Source organism: Hemitrygon akajei, chromosome 2 (genome assembly GCF_048418815.1).
Source record: "Hemitrygon akajei chromosome 2, sHemAka1.3, whole genome shotgun sequence".
Lineage (NCBI taxonomy): Eukaryota > Metazoa > Chordata > Chondrichthyes > Myliobatiformes > Dasyatidae > Hemitrygon > Hemitrygon akajei.
Window position 1 is genome coordinate 22,457,456 of NC_133125.1, and position 22,828 is coordinate 22,480,283.

The 22,828-nt window shown below is 42.8% G+C and overlaps 1 long non-coding RNA gene across 1 annotated transcript in view; it reads right to left on the minus strand.

The window, feature by feature from the left end:
- Window positions 1-1,829: 1,829 nt before the first annotated feature.
- LOC140739786 (uncharacterized) overlaps window positions 1,830-22,828 on the minus strand; it is a 30,799-nt gene continuing 9,800 nt past the window's right edge. Inside the window, exons 3-4 of the long non-coding RNA XR_012101751.1 lie at window positions 11,518-11,600; window positions 1,830-3,957 (exon numbers count right to left, since the gene is read on the minus strand). This is a non-coding gene — a long non-coding RNA (uncharacterized lncRNA). The remainder of the gene's footprint in view (window positions 3,958-11,517; window positions 11,601-22,828) is intronic.

The window sequence follows — 22,828 nt, forward strand, 5'->3', positions numbered from 1 at the left end:
TGGTGAGTGGAATGTCCTGCCAGGAGTGGTGGTAGGATCAGATATATTAGGGGCATTTAAGAAACTCTTATATAGACACATGGTTGATAGAAAATGGAGCGCTATGCAGGAGGGGTTAGCTTAATCTCAGAGTAGGTTAAACAACATTGTGGGGCTTAATGCCCTGTACTGCACTGTAATCTCTGTTCTAAAATGTCAGTTCTACCATAGATATACAAATCCTCCTTCACCTGTTGTTTCCAAATGAAAGCTGCTGGGAAGCGGCCTAGCTACACCTACCCTTGTGCGTGTGTGTAGAACTCTATCTTTCCCAGCAGTTTATTAACTGCATCTGTGCCTCAAAGTTTGCTTTCAATCTTCACAATGTACTATTTTCTTCCAGCGATCCATTGCAATCATTGGTCAGCCATTGCCTAGTGGATAGTGTTGTCAGAGCTAAAAAGTTTAAAGATTCTAGTTTTATTCCACTGCACCAAAATAATCAAACCTGCTTTAATGGAATTCTGCATTGTTGCAGATACAGACGTTTAAATGAGATATTAAGACCCCCTTTGATCTGCCAAATTGACATGAAAAGGCTCTAGACTCTGAAAATGAGAGCATTAGATTCAGCCTGGTGCCCTGTGCGATATTTGACCTTCAACTGACAAGCACTGAAACTAGGAGGCCTCATCATTATCACCATCAGTATGAAACTGCAGAAGTTGTAAATCTGAAATCTCACCTCTGCTTCTCCCCCGACAGACGTTGTGTGACCTGCTAGTTGCATTCAGGATTTTCTGTTTTCCTTATATTTGTGTTTGCGATGTGTAAACTGGTTATTTTGTTTCCTACAACTTCTTTATCACTGAGGCATCTTGCTTCATTTCCTTCTGCCCACCTTCCCATTCAGATTTTGTCCCAAACTCTTCATTTTACCTGCTACTCATACAGAGCAAGTGGTGGTGATGCAAGGCAAGGAACTCATCATCTTGGTTTAGCCAGTAGAGCAAATGTGTTTCCACTCTCATAGCCTTCCAGAACCACAATAGGTCCCATTTGTTGGGACCTTCCATTTCAAGACATCATCTTTCATCGATTTCTATCTACCTCTCTCAACTTTGACCAGGGACAATGAGAAGGTTGAGGTGGGGGGGGGGGGGGGGGAGGAGGGAGGGAAATTTAAAGGGTATCAGAGAGGCATGTTTGTTTCTCCCCCCACCCCACACACACACAGGCAGTGAGTAGTTGTGATGCTGCCAGAGGAAATGATGGAGATGCTATTATAAACAAGTTTAAATGGCATTTAGCCAGTCCATGGAACGGAAAGGTTTAGAATGATATGGGCTCAGTGCAGATAAATGTCAGGTAGACACCTTGATTGGGCTAAATAGCTTATTTCTATGCTAATTCTGTCTCTAAATATCAAAGATAGCACCCATATTGGACATAGTGGTTAGTTGGCAGTACTAAGCAGAAATAGTCTTAGGTGTTTAGCCTTGTATCTGGTTGTACAGTCCCTCCCCACTCCTTCTTTAGCACATCAGGTGGCAACCTTGCCATTTCTTTAGCGCTTGCCTGTTTAACGAGGTCAAGTTGCTAGATCGACGCTCCACCCAGCACGAATGGAAAGTGTGCAAGGAACCGGCCAGATTTGAACCCAGGACCTCTTGTTCTGAAGTCCAGATGTGGATACCACTGCAACACCAGCACAGACATCTGGCTGCATAGCACATATAATCCTCAAGGATTTTGGAAACCTCATTAGTGCAAGTCAGTTGATCTTACTTGGTCCACAAGGCACATTATTTGTAAATATAAGGAAATAATTATACTTTTACTAAAATAAACACAATTGTGATGAATATTTATTGAATTCTACTAAAGTAAGCACAAAATAGTGATACACTGGGTATATGTGATATTACAGTAAAACACTTGGAGCACATTTTCAGCAAAACATGTACTTTTATCATAAAGCCTAACCTTTATACATATGCAAAATGCTACTAAAGACCTACTTTGCTAGTTACACAATTTCTAATCAAATAATGTTTAAACACAGTTAATAATGATTACATGCATCAGCATTTAACAGTCAGAAACTGGAATAGTCTAGAACAAGCAGGAAGGCTTGAATGGAAGGAACAGCTAAAGAGACATTAAAATATTTCTTAAGGTGGGCTTTCAGACCATATCTAACACAGCAGCATCTCATATTTGGTGGTACTATATGGTTTAGTTTAAAAGGGAGCAAACACAAAACAGCAAACATCCTTTTCATTCTACTTTTTCCCCTGTTCACAATAAATATTTTGCTTTATTTTTGTTTTCAATCAAAAATGAAGTCGGGCTTCTTTAACGGTAAATAAAGTCAGAAGGACACTGTATCATTTGTTCCACGGTAAGATACGCAATCAATTAGATTCATGTTAAACTGACTGCATATTCCTTTTGAGTTTACAAATATTACAAGATCAAAAGATTTCCATAAATTAATTTTTACATGTCCTTTGCAACTATAATTGTTTACCCACAAAAGTGTAAGAGTATCAGAGATTAATGCAGTCTTGTTTACTTTTAGACAAGGTTGACTTGGTGCTTAGTGATAACTGTGAAAAATATTGTCTCCAATTTATTAAATTGTTCCAACAGGGAAACTACCTTCCAAAAATAAAGTGATTAGGGTTCTCTGTCTCCCACTTTGGCGATCTTTTCCACCACCCATTTGATGTCAAAAGGTCTTCCAACAGCAAGTAGTCAGAGAAAATATTATATTCCATGGATGTGCCCTAGTTTTTGTCTCAATCACTGTACTATTTTCAATTACCTAATTTTGATGTTACTGTGATACTACAACTTATTTTATCATGTTTAGTAGACTTTGTCTATCAATGGCATTGTTCAAAACATCAAAATGCCTATCTCAACCACAGTTGAGTATTTAAAAAAAAGATTTGAGATTTCTTAGAGCTATTAAAGAAGTGCTTAAAGGGAGAAAGCAATTTAAAAAAGGTAAGATTGCAATGCTGTAATTGTCCCCTTTGTCTCTCAGGCACTGTCATGCGTCAAGTATGCTGCAATTCAACTCTCCATTTGACAGGTACTGCTCCTATCCTAATTAATCCAACATGAAAGCCACCAAACATTCAGAAGCAAGTCACTCGAGTCCAAAAAATGAAAGCAATCAGAAAAGCATCAATATGCTCTCAGAACAGAAAATAAAAATTAAAAAAAATAAAATCCATCAGAGCTACCTTGCCAAGGAGCATGTTTAAAATCCAAAATAGCACCATTCATCAGTGTCTCATATCCCGTGGCAGCACCTCTATCAGTTACCACAAGGAAACAATGCATTACATACTATTACAGTATTTCTATACATAAAATTTACAGAGCTAAAATATGAGGTTACATAGGCAATTGAAGATTTCAGACATGTTATGAACTAACAAGCTTAATACATAGAAATAAAATGTAAGGGACTCTCAGCCTTTGTATGCTATTTGATAATGATGAGAAAGTGACGTGTAAAAGTTGAAATTCTTTGGTTATGCACTTCCAATGTAATAATGGAAGACAGTATGTTGCATGGTACGACAAGGCCTGAAGGCCCACCTGTATTGGTTGCATTGTTGTTCACAGTTTGTACACATTAGTGTTCCAGTTTGGTAAAACTGCTGTTTGTTGTAATATTATCCATGATATATCAGTTAGGTTCAGAGTCCCCTCAATTTGTTTAATCTAAAAGTTAAAAAAATAAACAAAACCAAACTTATAAGCTGTGCCACCTCATCAAAACCCATACACCAAGTCAAAGCACATGGAAGAAAAATGATTGAAAGAAAAGAGGGACTCCATCTTCTTTCAGCAAAATATAAATCTGCATCCATTGGAGGAGTCATGAGCAAGACTTCAGTTTTATTGTTCCCCATCTTGAAACCATTTCTTTTCCTGGTGGATGGTAGGAAGCATCCCCTGTAATGAAAATATAACATTGCATAATGAAGAGCATTACTTCTAAAAGATTTTAATACAAATATTAAATATTTGTATTAATAATATCAATTATAGTAATATAATTATATTAATATATAATATAATAATATTAATTATATTAATATTACAAACAGGACTCAAAAACATGGTATTTCTTAAAGATTAATTATCACTTTCATAGTCATTACAACATAGAAAACGCACAAATTATCCAACAGTGAAAGTTAGAATAGGTTACGACTTTCATTCCCCTGGTGCATAAGAGAATGAGAGATTTGATAGCAGAATTACAAATCATGAGGGGAATCAGATAGGGTAGATGCAATGCAGGCCCTAATGAGGTATCTCAGACTGATAGAATCTTTTATCCCTTTCCATAGATGCTGTCTGACCCGAGTTCCTCCAGTATTTTGTGTGGGTTACTCTGGATTTCCAGCATCCATAGTCTTTTTCTACTGAGGTTGGGTGAGGCAAGAATTAGAGGTCACAAGTTAAAGGTGAAATATTTCAGGGGAACTTCGGGGGACCTTTCTCCATGCATAGGGTGACGTGAATATGGAATGAGCTGACAATGGAAGTGATAGGTGTGGGTTCAATTGCAATATTTAAAATAAGTTTGGATAAGTACATGGATGGGAGGGGGAATGGATGGCTAAGGTCCAGGTGCAGGTCAATGGGACTAGGCAGAGTAACAGTTTGGCACAGACTAAATATGCCGAAGGGCCTGTTTTTGTGCTACACCCTAATTCGTCAGTGCCAGTGACTTTATTATTTCTTAAGATCTTTAAGTTAGAACTAATAAAAAAATCTGCTTTCATAAGCCAAATTAACTAAGAAATAAGAGATAAAACGAGCCGTTGAAATCCTTGTACTGCTCCATTATTCATTGAAATCATTCCTGACTTTTGTTTTAACCTTGGTGCCAATTTTCCACATCAACCTGGTGCCTGTTGACTTCCTTCATATCTAACATTCTATCGATCTCTCAGCCTTCATCTCAATCTCTGTGGTGTAAATCAGTGATTTATATTTCGTTTTGTTTCCTCAAAATATACAGAACGTCAGACCCCTTTAAGTTCTACTCATCATCCAGTAACGTGCAATGCCTGTCAATGGTATCAAATAAATCCTTGTTATTTTTGAGCACCAAGTGTTCCTCCATTTAGGAATTAATTACAGCTATTATTTTTATCCTAAAATGTCTCACATCACATAACAACTTTATGAATCGCATCTGTCCCTTTTTTTAAAAAAAACTTTTGAGTTTGCCTTTCATTGGTTGAGCTAATTTATCTGTCATAATTTTGTTTATTCCCTCTGAACTATTTTAGGAATCATCTACATAAACACAAGAGATTCTGCAGAGGCTGGAAATCCAGAGTAACACACACAAAATGCTGGAGGAATTCAGCAGATCAGGCAGCGTCTATCATCAGAACCGACAAAGGATCTTGGCTCAAAACAATGATCATTTATTCCTCTCCATAGATGCTGCCTGACCTACTGAGTTCCTCCAGCATTTTGTGTGTGCTAGGAATCCTCTGTTCTCTTTTGTTTGTATCTCAGAATTTAATGGCAGGAAGAGATTTGTTAATGGCAAGCTGTGCATTTACTGTCCATTTCTAATTGTATTTAAGAAGCCAATCAGAAGGCTGTTCAATCCTGGTAGTGAGTTGAAGGTCCTGCCACTGCCCTGTTGGATACTGGTTTCCATGCCAACCCAGCCAGTCATCAGAAAGGAATAGTGTTCTATCTTCCCATCAGGAAGGTGTGTGACTTGTCAAGAAACTGGAGTTCCAATATGTATGCTGCCCTTGTCCCTAGCTGACAAGCCGGAGGGTAACGTGGTGTTGAACAACACAAGTAGTGATTTTTATTTTGTTTTATTTAGAGATACAGCACAGCCAAAGGCCCTTTTGGCCCAACAAGCCCACCTTGCCTAATTTTATCCATGCAATTAATTAACCTACTGACCCGTACGTCTCTGAAACGTGGGAGGAAACTGGAGCACGTGAAGGAAACCCACATGATCATGGAGAGAACGTACAAACTCCTTACAGACAGGGGCAGAATTAAACCTGGGCTGCTGCTGTTTTAACACGAGGAAGTCTGAAGATGCTGGAAACCCAAAACAACACATAAACTGCTAAAGGAACTCCGCAGGTCAGGCAGCATCTATGGAAGTGAATAGATAGTCAGCATTTTGAACCAAGATACGTTTTCAGGACTGAGAAGGAAGGGGAAGATGCCAGAATAAAAAAAAATGATGGGGGGGAGGAGAGAGAAAGGAAGGAGGCAACCTAGAACGTGATAGGTGAAGCTAGGTGAATGGGAAAGGTCAAGGGTTAGAGAAGGAATATTATTACACTAACTGCTATGTGTGCTAGACAGCTGGCTGGCTCGTCCTGGCTGTGTTATACTAGTTCTGCACTATCTGTTTCCATGTTGGTTCAGTCAAAATCTTCCAGAATGCTGATTACGGGGAAACTTCCCCAATGATTATACAAATGTCTTGTGTGAGAGCATGTTAGATTTCTTTTGGTGAAACAGCATCCCTCAGGAAGACTCAGTGACTCATACTAAAACACTAATGCTGAGGCTATATTTGACAACACTTCGCAAACTTCTTGTCAATGTTTTCCTAGTGCCTGCTATTCCAGAATATTGACTATCTTTCAATAACAAGTTGAAGAGAAATCTTCAAGTTTAGAAAAGTAATCCATACTAAAGTTAACACAGTATGCTATGCTCTCTGTGATTTAGCTCAGTGATCTTTGGTGATGAAATAACTTGGCCTGTTGCAAATCTTTACCTACAATAGGTTAAAAAACTGTTCAAAAAAAAAAAATTATAACTGCAGCCTAATCAATCTCCCAGCTTGTATCCTGGCACAGCACCATAATTTTTTGCAATAGTTCCCATTAGCAAAATCCTGTGGAGCCGAGCCAGCTTCCTTCTGAAACTTTACAATCCTTTTTGTTAAAACAACAGCAGGAGCTGCACTTTGAATCACTGAGCTCTCTTGGATTGAAAGACTTCTGGATGTGTAGAACGATAGATGTCACGTTACATCATTTCAACGATTTAAGTATAGACCACACCAATTATAGTTGCTGTGTACTGGGTAGTCTGAATGTCAGAAAATAGAGAATGAAAGTTCAATTGTCATTCAACTGTACCTGAATACAGCCAAATAAAACAGCATAACTCTGGGGCCAAGGTACAAAACAGTCACACAAGGCACATATCAGTAAAACACACAAGCACAAAAATATATTTTAAGCGGATCGCTTGTTAATTGTTCATTAATCTGAGAAATTTATAAAGCTTCCAAGCTGTAAATGGAGGCAGGATTCTCAAAATTTCCTGACAATTTTGCTTCCATTTTCCAACAAAGGGAAGCGTCATTCCTAATCTATGTACATATATATGGCGATTAAAGTTGATCTTTGATATAAATTGGTAGACAGCGAGTCAAAGTGAGAGGCTTCAGACCTTTACCTTCCAACCTCCACCATACTCTTTAATCGAGCCACAATCAAGTTCTCAACCGTCCTGAAATTGGAGCCTGGCTTCATTTCCAGTGTGGATGGTTTTTGTATACCGGCTCCTCAGCATTCAATACTAGGAACAAATATCCATTTCGTACTGGAGTTGTTAAGTAAGGGAGGGAGTGAGTGAAATAATGGTTCAAGAGTAATGGAGGTACTTGCATGCGTCTCACATACACTGCAGCTCTCCTGCCGTGGCCTTCTGTCACAGCAAGAAGTACTTGTTTTATTTTAATCACCAAAATCAGAACAAATTCTTCCCTTTCAAATGTGTAGGACAATGTGCTGGATGCTAACTGTTCCTGCTTGCTCTGCTGAATTCACTGCCTGGCCTTCAGAAAACAGTAAGTGTACATCCCATGGTAGCAGACTGTATCCACCTCCCTCAGCCAATGAAAAATAACTTCAGGTAGGGTGCTGTGTTGGGGGAGGTGACTAGAGAAGGGAAAACACAAAATAGTAATTTACTGAGTTTAATGGGAAATTCAAAATCTGCTCGAACTTTATTTAGTTTCAAGTTATTTTAATGGATTTATTGGTCTTTTTCCCCTCCCAAAAAAGGATTAGGGAAATGTATAAAAACACCATAGTTTGGTTATTTCTTTACTGAAGAGCTTTCAGAAGCAACATTAAACCAGCCAAAATGGGTTTCACTATTTACACTGTTGAGTGATACTGAGATACATCCTAGGATGTGTTGGGGCATGTCATCAGTGAGGCAAGCTGGAGTCATTAGGTGCTTCGGGTCTTTCAACATCAGACACTCCCGCCCAGGCGACCCAGCTGGCATCGATCAGGCCCTGGCTTGTGTCCCAGCAGCACTGATCCACGGCTCACACCTCTTGATCGACAGCCATTTTGAGGCTTGCTCAGCAGCCTCTGTGAAGGTCCTGATGCCTCTTTTCTTCACCGCCCCTGCAATGCCCAGGGGAGAGAAGGTTCTGCAAAGCAAGCAGCCAGCCAAGTCTCTACACCCCACCTCTACAGGTGCCACGTGAGGGTTAGCTTACCTGTCGGTCGAAAGCCGCTTCTATCATGCTGGTCATCGACCGGCCTGTTTGGAGCAAGCTGCAGCTCCTTCCCCACTGGTTGCCTTGTGTGCCACGGCACCAGTGTCCACTTTCAGACACCTGGCGGTATAAGAATAGTATGCGGAGTTCTCCTTTTTGGGGATCCAGATTCCCTCTGCACACTCCGCTGGCCCATTACCTTTCCCCTATGCCAGACAACCGCAACCAAAGTAGCTGGTGGAGCTTAGGGCAGTGCTTGTACACCGTGTAGGGTTCTCCACTGGGACCAGGGGCAGAACTAGCTCTGGCTGCTCTGACTACGTCCAGGATCTCCTTGCCATTGAACTCACCTGCAGGAGGGGGAGAACTTACTGTGGTCTCCTAGGTCCCACTCCCTCCGAGTCGCTGAGGGAGTTCTGAAGGTATAGATCCATCTCTTGTTTGGAGCATGCGTGGTGCCCACTCTGCTTCCGGCCCAGCAGCTACTTGGTGAATCCATGGGGGCTCGCAATAAAGGCAGCTTATTTTTTGTCTCTCCCCCCACCCCAAGCCTTCAATGCCTTTCTGCCTTACTCAGTATCAAAAACATACTTCCAAGGATGTTTCTGAGCTCAGTAAGTGGCAGTTTCTCATCTTCACTTGTGACCCCCCGCTCCCGTACTGTTTAGCCAGGGATTGGAGCTCTTGACACAGCTTATGTATTTAGGCTGCCCTACAGTTCATCAATGTGGGGGAGTTTGATGGCTTTCTTCTCCACCAAGTTAAATCTCTCAGTAGTGCAATGATAGTTGTCGTGGTCTAGAGTCATCTATCATTGCCCTTGGCTATTGTCTCAATGATATGGATTATGTCTTCCTCAAACTGCAGTCACCCTCTCCGATGGCTCGCTGGAGGCCATTTAACCTGCTGGTGTTCTGCTACTCTGGAGGTTCTGGGCACTATGGGATGACTCTGGGCTGGTATCCTCCTGCGTCTCACCAGGAATAAATCCTGCTCCAAGTATTTCATTTTGGTCTGATCCATTTTTAGGCCACACATGTTCTTTTGCCACAAATGCATCTCACACTCTTAATCGATTATCCGTTCACACAGGTTGACATTCTTGGGTCCGTCCCGGTGGGGTGCTCTTTTCCTCGCCCTTCTCGGGCTCCCGAGGGTATGCATCTGTAAGCCTGTCTTCTCGGAAAATGCAGGCTGGGTTGCCGTCTTTCCCAGCTGTCAATTGGGTCCAGTGATCACCAACTTGTTCTTGGTTGTCACCCAGACTATTCCTGAATGTCACTAGCTGTGCCAGAGCTCATGATACTGAGATACATCCTAGGATGTTGTGGGACACACCATCATCGATATAACCTGAGGTCATCTTAAAGGGGACGAGTGTAAATTGGGAAACAATTTCATTGAATGATTTCCAAATGTTTGACTTTTTATTGAATTTAACTGAATTATTCTCTTATAACAACTGACCATCTAATGATAATTTCTGCATGAAAAGTACAAATTGTGAAAATGTGCCTAATTCATTAAGCATGGGCGTCACAGTGGAGTGGTTAGTGGAATGCTGTTATTGCGTTTAGTCGCTAAATAAATAATAAAACAAGTTTTGGGGTTGTAGCTAATATACAACAATTGAATCTAGGTTAACATCTAAAAGGAATTGTGCAGTCACTTCCAGCTGCAAAAACATGTTCAGTTTAAAAGGATTTTAAATCCCATATGCTTCCATTGCATATTTTATTCCTCAAATGGAAAGTATAGCTTTTTACACTGGTATAGTACTAGGTTTTAATTCCAGAAAGATAAACATGAGCTTGTTTAGGGAATTGCTGCTGAGGAAACCTTGTCCTCAATAACACCCCATTGTAATAGTCAGATTTCAATGGATAACACAGAATAAAAATCTGCACACGCATACAGATTTCAATGATTTGTGGAAACAAAATGTTTTTAGGAAGTTAACACTAATTAAAGATGCACATAATAAAATTCTCTTCCCCTAAACAAGTTGTGGTAATAGAACCATAAAGCGCTACAGCACAGAATATAAAGTTAAAATAAATTATACTGATTTTTTTAAAAAAATGGTTGTTTGTGATCACCCATCCCAAGACATTCTGGTCTGGTTCAGCAGTAACATTTTCCTTCGTGCTGCTGCAAGTAGTGGGCAAGACCCTAGTAATGAACTTCCAGGGTATATCACCCACTCAGATGTCAGTCAGTGCACAGGAGAGAATGGAATAGGTTTATTTTTTTGGGACAATGAAATTGTGTCAATTACTGATCCACTTAGACTTATGTCCAAGAAGTGTGAAAATACCTTCATGAATGATGTTATCAGAAAGCTCTCAAAATGACTTGTTAGTCTTTGAGAGATGCATGGTATATTGAATTTCTCTTTTGATTAATGAAAACTTTAATAAATGAGAAAAGATACCATTGGCGACTGATGTTTTAACACAATCACCCAAAATTAAAGTCCTGTAAATGAACAGAACTGTTGAATTTCTGACCCACCACAAGAAATACGTGGAAGTATACATCTTACTACAATGGTCATTTGTGCAAATTTAAGCACAACTAACTTAATTCAGTTAACTGATGTGTCAACTAAACTTGTAATTTTTGCCAAATGAAATGGTTTAATATAATTGATAACTATAACTTTAGTAAAAAAAAAAATCTATGAAAGGAAACGGACCCAAAACGTCACTGTCCGCTTCCCTCCACAAATGCTGCCTGCCCTGTAGAATTCCTCCAGTAATTTGTCTTTTTGCTTCAGATTCCAGCATCAATTGTCTCCTGTCTCAGATGTTTTAAAATTGCATTTATTTGCAGCCCATTATTACTCAGGTCTCTAGGTCACAGCTCTTTTACACTGGGGACTGCCTTGTTTGGCAATATCTGAACAAAACACAGCTAATTAAATGGCACATCCAAAAAAAACGACAACTACAATTGTTCACACGTTGGTTTCTTACCAAGAGAACACTTCCATCCTTGTGGCTGCTCTTCAGCAGTCCGCAGACGAGATGGGTGACACCAGGTCAAAACACTGCCAGTCCTGAGAAAAGGGCACGTGTGTTATTGAAGAATCAAAATAATAGCAAAAAAGCAAAAAAAAACAAAAAACTGACATGTTCCACAGCTGGAAAGAACAGCTAACACACATAAATGATAAAATTTAATAATATACACACTTTAGCACCGTATACAGATTTTGGAATACTGAGAAGTAATAAACGTTTCGTGTTCAGATTTTATCAGATTTAAACATTCATTTTTAGAGATAGGATAACATGAAGCAACAATATTTTTTTTTTAAAAGATAATCCAGGAATACTAAAAATGTCAATACAGGCAAATTAAAACAATTCATGTTTGGAAGAGATAAGAATCCTTTCTTTCAAGTAAATAATTCCATTAAACATTCCACACTTCATTTCATAAAAGGCGTCTGAGACACCATTATCGCAGTATTTCCAACCTCATCTTGTGCATCTACCAGTAGTTCTGATTTTCTATTTAGGTCTTTTCGATAGAACTGGGAAAAAAAAAAACAAATCCACAAGTGGAGAAGATACTAATCTAAACAAAATTAATTTTCACCAAGTGGCACCCAGTATCTTAAAACATTGTTATGTTTGAGGAAATAATAAAAGTCATTAAGCACATCTCCTCGCATTAATTTGGAAATATGGCACTTTGTATGCATTGTCCTTTCATGTGTAGTCAAAATTAACACATCCAAAATATAGAAATGCCAAGAAAAATTCCATTAGGAAATGCCCCATTATCTCATTTAGCTGGAAAGACATACAGCAAGTGTTTTGATACAAGTGCAAACAGTGATAAAGAATTGTTTAGCTCACTGGAGTGGCACAAACTTAGCATATGGAAAATATGCCGCACCTGAAAAGAGTATGATGGACTTGTACAAAGATGCAAATTTGAATCTCACCACAGCAGTTAGAGATTTCAAATTCACGTCTGAATAGAGTGCATGGTGACCATTAAACTCTTAGATTGGTGTAAAAATCCATCTGTTCACTAGTGTTTATCAGGGAAGGAACTCTGCTGTCTTCTCCCATCGGACCTAAATGCATATCCATGGGCTTACTTGTAACTGGCTTTTGAAATGCTTACGTATCAAGTTTCTTAGTTCAGAGTCAACTAAGGATTGACAGAAAACTTCGGACGAACCAGGAACATTCACATCCTGAGAATAAATTTAAACACAATATGGATAACTTCCTGTTTAAATTACATATCAGGCTGCTTTATCAGCATTTGCATAGAAAATTTAAACAAGCAAAGCTTCTATCAATACAGGTCATTCTTGAGAAAAATAAACTGTTATTGTTACATTGAAGTTCATTCCAGAAAATTGCTGTAGCCATCCCACCACCTATCTCCAAGCCTGAAGAAGTCAAAATACAAAGAGCAGTATTTTGCTTGACGAAGCACAGGACAGTGTAGTAAAGGTGAAGACTGCAGCTGCTAGCAGATGCTACAAACTTTGCTTGAAATAACATCACTAATGTAGTGTGTTGTTGCTTAATCTGAAATTGAGATACAAATGCTCAGAAGAGTTGAAGTCAGAGAGGATCTGTCATAGAAAAAGTTCTCTACACAGTTACGTTGGCATATAAACAGGTAGCTTGAGGTCATGTATCCAGGGATTTTTCCCTGGAGGGGCCACTGCTTCAAGTCACTTCCCTTGGAGGGGCTGCTGGGCCTTGATTCTCTCAGAGATGCTATTGAAATTCTGAGGTTTATGGATCAGTTTGTAGTTCCTATTGACCCCTTTCAGTTCTGTATTTCTTTTTCATGCTCTCGCCCACTCTTTCTCGTTACTGACTGGTGGGCTGGGGCTTTGGGGTTTGATGTTCTTGTTTCTCCATGTGGGTTGATCAGTTCGTTTTGTGTGAGGGAAGGGTTGGGGTGTTTAAGGTTTGTGAGCTTTTGTTTCTTTTCCTTTTCACGCAGAGGGAGAGTGATGTCTTTCTTTCAACTAATTCATGTTTTTTTTTTGTACTTTTAGCTATCCTGGAGAAGGCATCTCAGTTTTATTCTGCATACATACTTTGAAAATAAAATGAACCACTGAACTTTTGATTCTTTGAACTATCTTCTCCAAATCTCTTGTTTATTACGAGGACCAGTGTCAACATTTAAGGCTGCAGAGTCAGACTCCTAACCTGGGGTTTATACTGCGTCAGGTTTGTACATAATGCAATTCAGCCTGGGATGGTTGACAGATCCGTGAGAAAATGGAGCAACTAGAAATGTGCAGACAAGGATGAAACTTCAGCTTCAATTTTATCAGCGTTTACTGGGGAGAAATTAAATTTCAGCCTGGAACAGTGAGGGGTTCCCACCCTGGGATCCACAGACCCCTTGGTTAATGGTTGAGGTCCATTGCACAAAAGAAGGTTGGGAACCCTGCCCTAGGATGACCATCAGACAAGGAGCCCAGCAGTGGGGAGTTTTAGGAAGAGGCTAAAGAGGATCAGGTGGGTCTAAGCAGTTTTCATGCACAAGCTTGTTTTGTGTGGTTAGGTCAGGAAGGTGGGGTAAGAGTGTAGGTGGCACTATTACACAGTACGTAAATGTCACCATACACTATCTTGAGATTCACAGTTTAACAGAGAAATGCAATAGAATCAATGAAAAACTTGTGGTGAACTAGATATACCTGTCTGACTGCTCCTGTGGCTCCTCCCACAGACCCCTGCTGACTGCTCCTGTGGCTCCTCCCACAGACCCCTGTATAAAGGCGACTGTGGGCTGCTGCTCTCCCTCATTTTCCCCAGGATGTAGTGTTGTTTATTCTTCCAGTCAATAAAAGCCGATATCTCGCTTCCTAAGTCTCAGCGTGAGTTATTGATGGTGCATCAATTTTATTGACTGGAAGTTAAAACATGGAAACCGTTTTACGCCCAGAACGCTTAGATTTGGACCCCCAAGACCCTGAAGCAGCTCTTGCCTTTGAACACTGGCTTGTATGCTTCCAATCATACTTGGAGGAGGTTCGTGCCACCGACTCAGCTGTTAGGCTCAGACTTCTCCTCTCGAGGGTCGCCCCAAAAGTTTATTCATTCATCAGGGACCTCTCGACCTACGAGGGGGCGCTTGACGCCCTCAAAAGACAGTACCTGCAGCCGGTGAACGCAGTTTATGCCCAGCATCGCTTGGCAACACGAAAACAGCGGCCTACGGAGTCGACTGCTGAATTTCTCCGAGCTCTACAGGCACTCGTGCGGACTTGTGACTGCCAAACACTCACAGCGGAACAGCATGCGGAACTCTTGGTCTGAGACGCTTTTGTGACTGGAGTCAGGTCAGTGTATTTGCGCCAGCGGCTGCTGGAAAAAGCTGATCTTACCTTATGCTCAGCGATAGAGACGGCTGATACGTTGGAGGCTGCACAGCTGTACGCCGAGGCGGTCCAGCCGCGCGATTCCCCGGTTCCGAGCGAATTCGCCAACGCCACTGCCAGTTGTGGTATCACGAACTCCTCGAATTCGCCAGGCATAAAACTCTGTTACTTTTGTGGGCTTCAGAAACATTCCAGAAACAGCTGCCCGACTCGCGAAGCGACTTGTTCCAGCTGCGGGAAGAAGGGCCATTTCGCCAAGGTCTGTAAATCTAAACCGCGCCCAGGGTCGAGCAGCGCTGCGTCTGAGACCTGGGGGCCGCCATTTTGCATGCCCGGGTGTGGACAACCATCTTTGCCGGCGTCACCATGCCCCGCCCCTAGCTACCCGTGTGCGACCTGGGAGCCGCCATCTTGCATGCCCGGATGTGAGCGGCCATCTTTGCCGGCGTCACCAGGCCCCGCCCCCGACTCGCCCCGTTCAACGCTGGCTACCGTGACCCTCGATCAAAGCGCTCCGCACCAGCTCGCAAGGTCGATGATGGACATCCTGGTGGAGGGGCACAGGACTAGCTGCCTGTTTGACACGGGCAGCACTGAGAGTTTTATTGACCTGGCCACAGTGCAACGCTGTGGACTCGTGACACGGCCGGCACGTCAGAAGATCACCTTGGTTTCTGGGTCGCATTCCACAGACATCCGGGTGGGTTGTGTAGCGACATTGGTGGTGCAGGGCACAGAGTATCGGAACTTTGCGTTCCTGGTCATGCCTCGACTGTGCGCACCTGTGCTGTTGGGGCTCGACTTCCAGAGCCATCTCAAAAGTGTGACTATGGCATATGATGGGCCCCTCCCACCACTCACTGTCAGGAATCCTCAGTTTGGTGGGACTTCGCCATATACTCCGTTACCACACGCACATACACACCGAACCACACATCCCGCCCAGCACCATGCCGATAGCTGTGCTACTGACACTACTTGCAGCCTCTCCACCCTCAAGATCCCTCCCCCATCGCTGTTCACCAACCTGACCCCCGACTGTAAACCGGTGGCGACTAAAAGCAGGAGGTACAGCGCAGGGGACAGGGCCTTTATTCATTCAGAGGTGCAGTGGCTGCTCGGGGAGGGGATCATTGAGCCGAGCACAAGCCCATGGCGGTCCCAGGTGGTTGTTGTTCGGACTGGGCAGAAAAATAGGATGGTTGTGGACTATAGCCAGACCATCAATAGATTCACGCAGCTTGACGCGTACCCCCTACCCCGCATCGCGGATATGGTCAACCAGATAGCTCAGTACAAGGTGTACTCGACAATAGATCTGAAATCCGCTTATCACCAGCTCCCCATCCGCCCAGAGGACCGCCCCTACACCGCCTTCGAGGTGGGTGGCAGGCTCTATCACTTCCTGCGCGTCCCATTTGGTGTCACAAATGGGGTCTCAGTCTTCCAGAGGAAGATGGACCGGATGGTGGACCAGTACAAACTGAAGGCCACATTTCCCTATCTAGATAACATCACCATCTGTGGTCATGACTGGTCGGATCACGACGCCAACCTCCAACGATTTTTCCAAGTGGCCGAAGCTTTGAACCTTACTTATAACAGGGACAAGTGTGTGTTCAGAACCACACGACTCGCTATCCTTGGGTATGTCGTGGAGAACGGGGTCATTGGCCCTGACCCCGACCGTATGCGCCCCCTGTTAGAACTCCCTCTTCCCACCACTCTCAAGGCCCTCCAGCGGTGCCTCGGTTTTTTTTCCTATTACGCCCAATGGGTCCCCCATTACGCAGACAAGGCCCGCCCCCTGGTCAAGTCTACCACTTTTCCCCTCTCAGTCGAGGCCCACGCGGCCTTCAGCCACATTAAAGGGGACATTGCCAAAGCAACGATGCATTCGGTAGACGAGACCATTCCCTTCCAAGTAAAGAGTGACGCCTCTGACGTCGCGCTGGCTGCTACCCTCAATCAGGAAGGCAGGCCAGTGGCATTTTTTTCTCGTACCCTTCAAGGCTCTGAACTTCGGCACTCTGCGGTGGAGAAAGAAGCCCAGGCCATAGTGGAAGCTATTAGGCACTGGAGGCACTATCTCGCCGGCAAAAGGTTCACCTTGCTGACCGACCAGCGCTCGGTTGCGTTCATGTTCAGCAACCAACAGCGGGGCAAAATCAAAAATGATAAAATTTTGCGGTGGAGAATGGAACTCTCCACCTACAACTATGATATCCTGTACCGGCCTGGAAGGCTCAATGAGCCCTCTGATGCCCTATCCCGGGGAACGTGTGCTAGCGCACAGCTCGACCAGCTGTATGCCCTTCATGCCCATCTTTGCCATCCGGGGGTCACCCGATTTTACCATTTTATTAAAGCCCGGAACCTGCCGTACTCCCTGGAGGACATCAGGACGATGACCAGGGACTGCCAGATCTGCGCTGAGTGCAAACCGCACTTCTACCGTCCTGACACTGCGCAGCTTGTCAAGGCCACCCGCCCTTTTGAGCGACTGAGTGTTGACTTTAAGGGCCCCCTTCCCTCCACCGACCGCAATGTCTATTTTCTCAGTATTATTGACGAGTACTCGCGATTCCCCTTTGCCGTTCCCTGCCCCGACACTACTACCACGTCGGTCATAAAAGCCCTGCGCCAGCTCTTCACTCTGTTCGGATATCCCTGCTATGTCCACAGTGATAGAGGGTCCTCCTTTATGAGTGACGAGTTGCGCCGGTTCCTGCTAGCTAGGGGCATTGCTACTAGTCGAACCACGAGTTATAATCCCCGGGGGAATGGCCAGGTGGAGAGGGAGAATGCCACAGTGTGGAAGGCCACACTTTTAGCCCTTAAGTCAAAAGGGTTGCCGGTCTCCCGATGGCAGGAGGTCCTCCCTGAGGCACTCCACTCTATCCGCTCCCTGTTGTGTACGTCCACTAATGCCACCCCTCACGAACGCCTATTCTCTTTTCCCAGGAAGTCTGTCACTGGGACCACCCTACCAGTTTGGCTGACGTCCCCGGGGCCAGTGCTGCTACGTAAACATGCGAGGAGTAATAAGTACTCCCTGCTGGTCGAGAGGGTTCACCTCCTGCATGCTAATCCCCAGTATGCCTACGTGGTCTTGCCTGATGGGCGGGAGGACACGGTCTCTGTCCGCGACCTGGCGCCCGCCGGAGCAGCAGACCACTACCCCGAGCATTCCACGGTAACTATGCACCCTGTACCCGAGGTGACACCGCACACACCGTGCCACACCCAGACTCTTCACGACGCTCATGTACCGGGCATCTCGTACGCGTCTATTCCGGGGACCTCGCACACACGCGAGGGATCCCCGACACCTCCAGTTGGGACAGAACCAACCCACTCTCCGCCTCCGGTGCAAACACCACCTCCGGCACCTGTGCAATTGCAGCCGGAGCTACGTAGATCGCAGCGAACGATTCGACCACCTGATAGACTTAACCTGTAAATATACTTGGGGACTTTTTTTAAAACAAAGGGGGGGTGAATGTGGTGAACTAGATATACCTGTCTGACTGCTCCTGTGGCTCCTCCCACAGACCCCTGTATAAAGGCGACTGTGGGCTGCTGCTCTCCCTCATTTTCCCCAGGATGTAGTGTTGTTTATTCTTCCAGTCAATAAAAGCCGATATCTCGCTTCCTAAGTCTCAGCGTGAGTTATTTATGGTGCATCAAAACTACACACAAAGACTGAAGTGGACAATGCACAGATTTTTTAAAAATGTAAAATAATACAGGCTGTCCCCAGGTTACGTACGAGTTCCGTTCCCGAGTCTGTCTTTAAGTCGGATTTGTACACAAGTCAGAACAAGTACATCCGGTACTATTTAGTGTCAAATGTTTGTCTTAGTATATATTATATATTTTACCTTTCTATGCATATAAAACACAGAAACGTATGTATTCCAATAATTAAACCACTGCGTTGCTCAGTAATAATTGTAGCTTTCATCGGGGCAGGGCATTTCACATGCTCCATTATTCTCACTTTATCCGTTATCCTTTAAAATTTTTCCGATTGTTGACCGACTGTAGCCTAACGCTTTTCCAATGACCGATGGCGTTTCACCTCTTTCCAAATGCTTTATTTCCACTTTATTTTCAATCGCAATCGCTTCCCATCAGTGGAACAGAAACACGGCGGGCGGTGGGTCCCAAGCTCCGCTGGGTCCTAAGGACCACCGCACTGAGACAGGCTAAATGGGACAAATGGGGGCTGTGCTGGGTTTGGGTATTTGATCCTCCACAATATTACGTGTGGGAATTTAAACTGGAGGTGGCAGTGTTTTTTTAAAAAACGAGGTTGAGTTGCGAGCTTGATATCAACCCGGCACAGATGGTACAGGAGTCACTGGATCAACATCAACCCGGCACGGGAGCGGTCTGTCACTGGATCGAACCTCCGTTCTCGATCCCGGAGCTGATCTCACTGCGCCACTAGCCAACCGGAATAGGGGGGGGTAGGGTCAGGGTGAATCTTACCAAGAAAAGTTTAAGCCAAATACAAAGTTAAACACTCAACACAGTGTCAATGGCAACAACTTAAAATGGCGGACAGCGTTCTCCTTCCTCGGTTCGTAAGTACAAGTTGTCTGTAAGTCGGACGTTCGTAACTCGGGGACTACCTGTACTGAGAACTTGAATTGTGGAGTCTTTGAAAGTGAGTCCGTAGGTTATGGAATCAGTTCAGTGTTGATGTGAGTGAAGTTATCCACGCTGGTTCAGGAGCCTAATGGTTGAAGGGCAATAGCTGTTCCTGAACCTGGTGACGTGGGTTCCAAGCCTCCTGTACTAACTTGCCGATGGCAGCCTGGATGGTGGGAGTCCTAGACAGCGGATGCTGCTTTCTTGTGGCAGCACTTCTTGTAGATGTGCTCTATGACAGAGAAGGTTTTGCCAGCGATGGACTGGGCTGTTTGCACCACCTACTGTAGGCTTTTTGGTTCATGGGCATTGGTGCTTCCATAATAGGCCATGATGCAACCAGTCAGGATATTCTCCACTGGGCAACTGTACAAGTTTGTCAGAGTTTTATATGACATATGCATCAACTCAAACTTCTAAGACAATAGAGGTGTTGTTGTGCTTTCTTTGTGATGGCACTGACGTCCAGCACATAATCAAAGGCGAACTATCACAAGTTGTATTCTGGGCCCACTTTCATAAGGTGGAAAGTAATTCAAAAGGAGGTGGTTATGCTTCAGATACAAAGAGCAGTTGTGAGACCACATACAGACTTAATATAGAGTTTTGACAGCTGTAAGCCTTGAGGAGGTTACAGAGCCAGGTGCAAGACAGAATCTTAAAATTGTATTATCGGATGTTTCACAGGCACACTTTGCCTTGTGGGTTACTGAATTGTGAGCACCCCTCAAATTAAACTTCATGGGCATTGTGCACAGCAGGCCAACAAAGTGCTGCTTTTCAGATGAAGCTAAGCTTCTGCACCATTTTAGTTTATTCAAAATATATTTGGCAGCTTGGCATTTAGGCAGATTTACAGAATTAAATATTTCAACGAGTGTCAACTGTGCATTGCTTTTTTAAAAAAAACTGCAGAAACCTTGATAGGCAGTAAAACGGGCTTCTCAAATATCAAAAAAATTTACCTGCACATTTTTCCTCAGATAATCTAAACCTATAAAAATATTATTTTCAGTTCATAAAATATTGTGCAAGATATATTACACTTGGCCTATCCTCATTTCTTTTAAAGGCAAAATATTTTTTCTTGCAAAACACTCCTTTCAAATGATGGTGTCAGTTTCAGAGGTCGAACAAGGACAAGTGCAAGAACAGACGCGATTCCTTCCAATATAACTAAGCACCCTGGGAAATGGTTTCAGGCTGCAGGTGGAAGGGAACATTTATATACAGGTCTTCAATCTGGTTTAGAGCCAAAAATGTAGTTTGTCTAAATCTTGATTTAGATTAGAAATGAGCTTCCCACATTCAGAAAAGAATTAATGGAATATTCTTGCATTTATTGTACTCCAAGTCTACACAATGATATTATTTTAAGTACCATTTGTTCAGGTGCCTTCCCTATTTCCATGAGAAACCAAGGTTTTAATATTTACATTGATTATAGTTTAGTGTGTGAAGTATTATTGAAGTTAGTCACATTTCCAGTGCAGATCAGATCATAAAAAGGCATGTGTCCTTCAAGAGAGCACATTCTCAGTATAAAATTTGGCCAAGTATTCAGTTTTGTTGCCTTTATATTAGGCATTTGTCTGAGGAAAACAGGTCAGATTATAAATTTGGGTGCTCAGCGTTCATTTTTCAGAAGTTAACTGGCCTTCTGAATCCCAGCTTTGGCTGACAGTTAATTCACATCTCTGCTGAAACAGATGTTCTTGCAATGCCCAGTTTCCCTGAACAGATATTAGGCCACTTGCATGATATTTTAAATATGGAAGGTTCCTACTGCTAAGCCAATTTGCTTTTGAACAGCAACCTAACCCAAGGAAAACTATACAGTTAATCTGCAGGTTACCAACAACTTATTGAAATATCACCCAAATACAAGTCACATTTCAAAAACGACATCTCTTCCCTAACTACTAGCATTCACTCGCAACCCTGCTAACACTGTCTTTTCAGTGCTCTGAAAGTTCCCATCTTTCATCCATACTCATAGTAGCCAGGTGGACCTTTTGCTGGCTGTCTTACCGCTATGGCCCCACCAAAGTAATCTCAAGACCCAGTCTTGGGGATTGTTCACCTGTTCACCCAAGTTTCCAGAACAAAAGGAGAATGTCCGTGCTTCTCCACAATAGATACCCAAATTTAGGATCACAAAAACAGCTTTCCCTTTTAGTTTTGTCCTAAGATATGATCAGCAATGCCAATGGCAGAGCTGCAAACCAGATTAGGCAACAGCTTCAGCTTTATTTTGCCCGTAGAATTAACAAACGCTAGTTGACATCAAAGCTAGAGGACTGTACAACTACTGGACAACACAGGCAGCACGGATGAGATGGGCCAAAGGGCCTGTCGCCATGTATAATACAAATAGGTGAAAGGAAGCAATTTGACCTTTACAGTTATGGCGAGTGCCCCAAGTTGTGCTTGCCAATATAATAGAAAGCTTGAATAAAATAGCTCACCACATTTAATAAACTGAAATAGTGAATTAAACTGTACAGCAAGCACACAGAAGAACAAATGATCACAACCTGGATTTTTCCACTGGAACATTTAGTACAAGCCTTTTATCATACAAAGACCTAACAATTGATCAAAGCCTGGATCTTTCAAGGTGAACTTAAGAAATACATATATTTCTAGCAAAGGATTGTAAAAATCTGGAACAGTTTCTGTCAAAAAGCAATAAATCCTCACTCAGTTAATCATTTTAAGTTGAGAGAGAAATTTTAGCTAGCCAAGAATACTGGGCAAAATAGAACCAAAGCCGATGGACGTAGTCAATGGGGATCATTCATGATTTTGCTAAATAGTGGAATACACTTGACGGTCTGAACTGATTGGTCCTACACTTTCTGGTAATAAATGCTATTGGGATAGAGAATGTTGTTACGCACCTTGATGATGAACTAATTAATGTAGATATACTAAATATGAATTTAAATGAGATCTTGTTGGATTGCTTTTGAGGACTGGAAACATAATATCTAAACTACAGGCTTAAAATTAACAAGTTCCTTTCACCTTGAGTAATTTTCCAAAATGTCACGTCTTTGAGCCCAAAATGTTTCAGCATGTTAAAAAGTACTCAATGAATCAACCAACTCCATTTCCTCCAGCATGCTGACACTGGCTTCTGTAGATGCAACTAAGATGAAGACGTTGAGCATTGCTGAATATTCAAGGTGAGGTCTCAAAAACAAGCATCTGTGCATTCAATTGTTCCAGATGTCACAGAGCCTTTT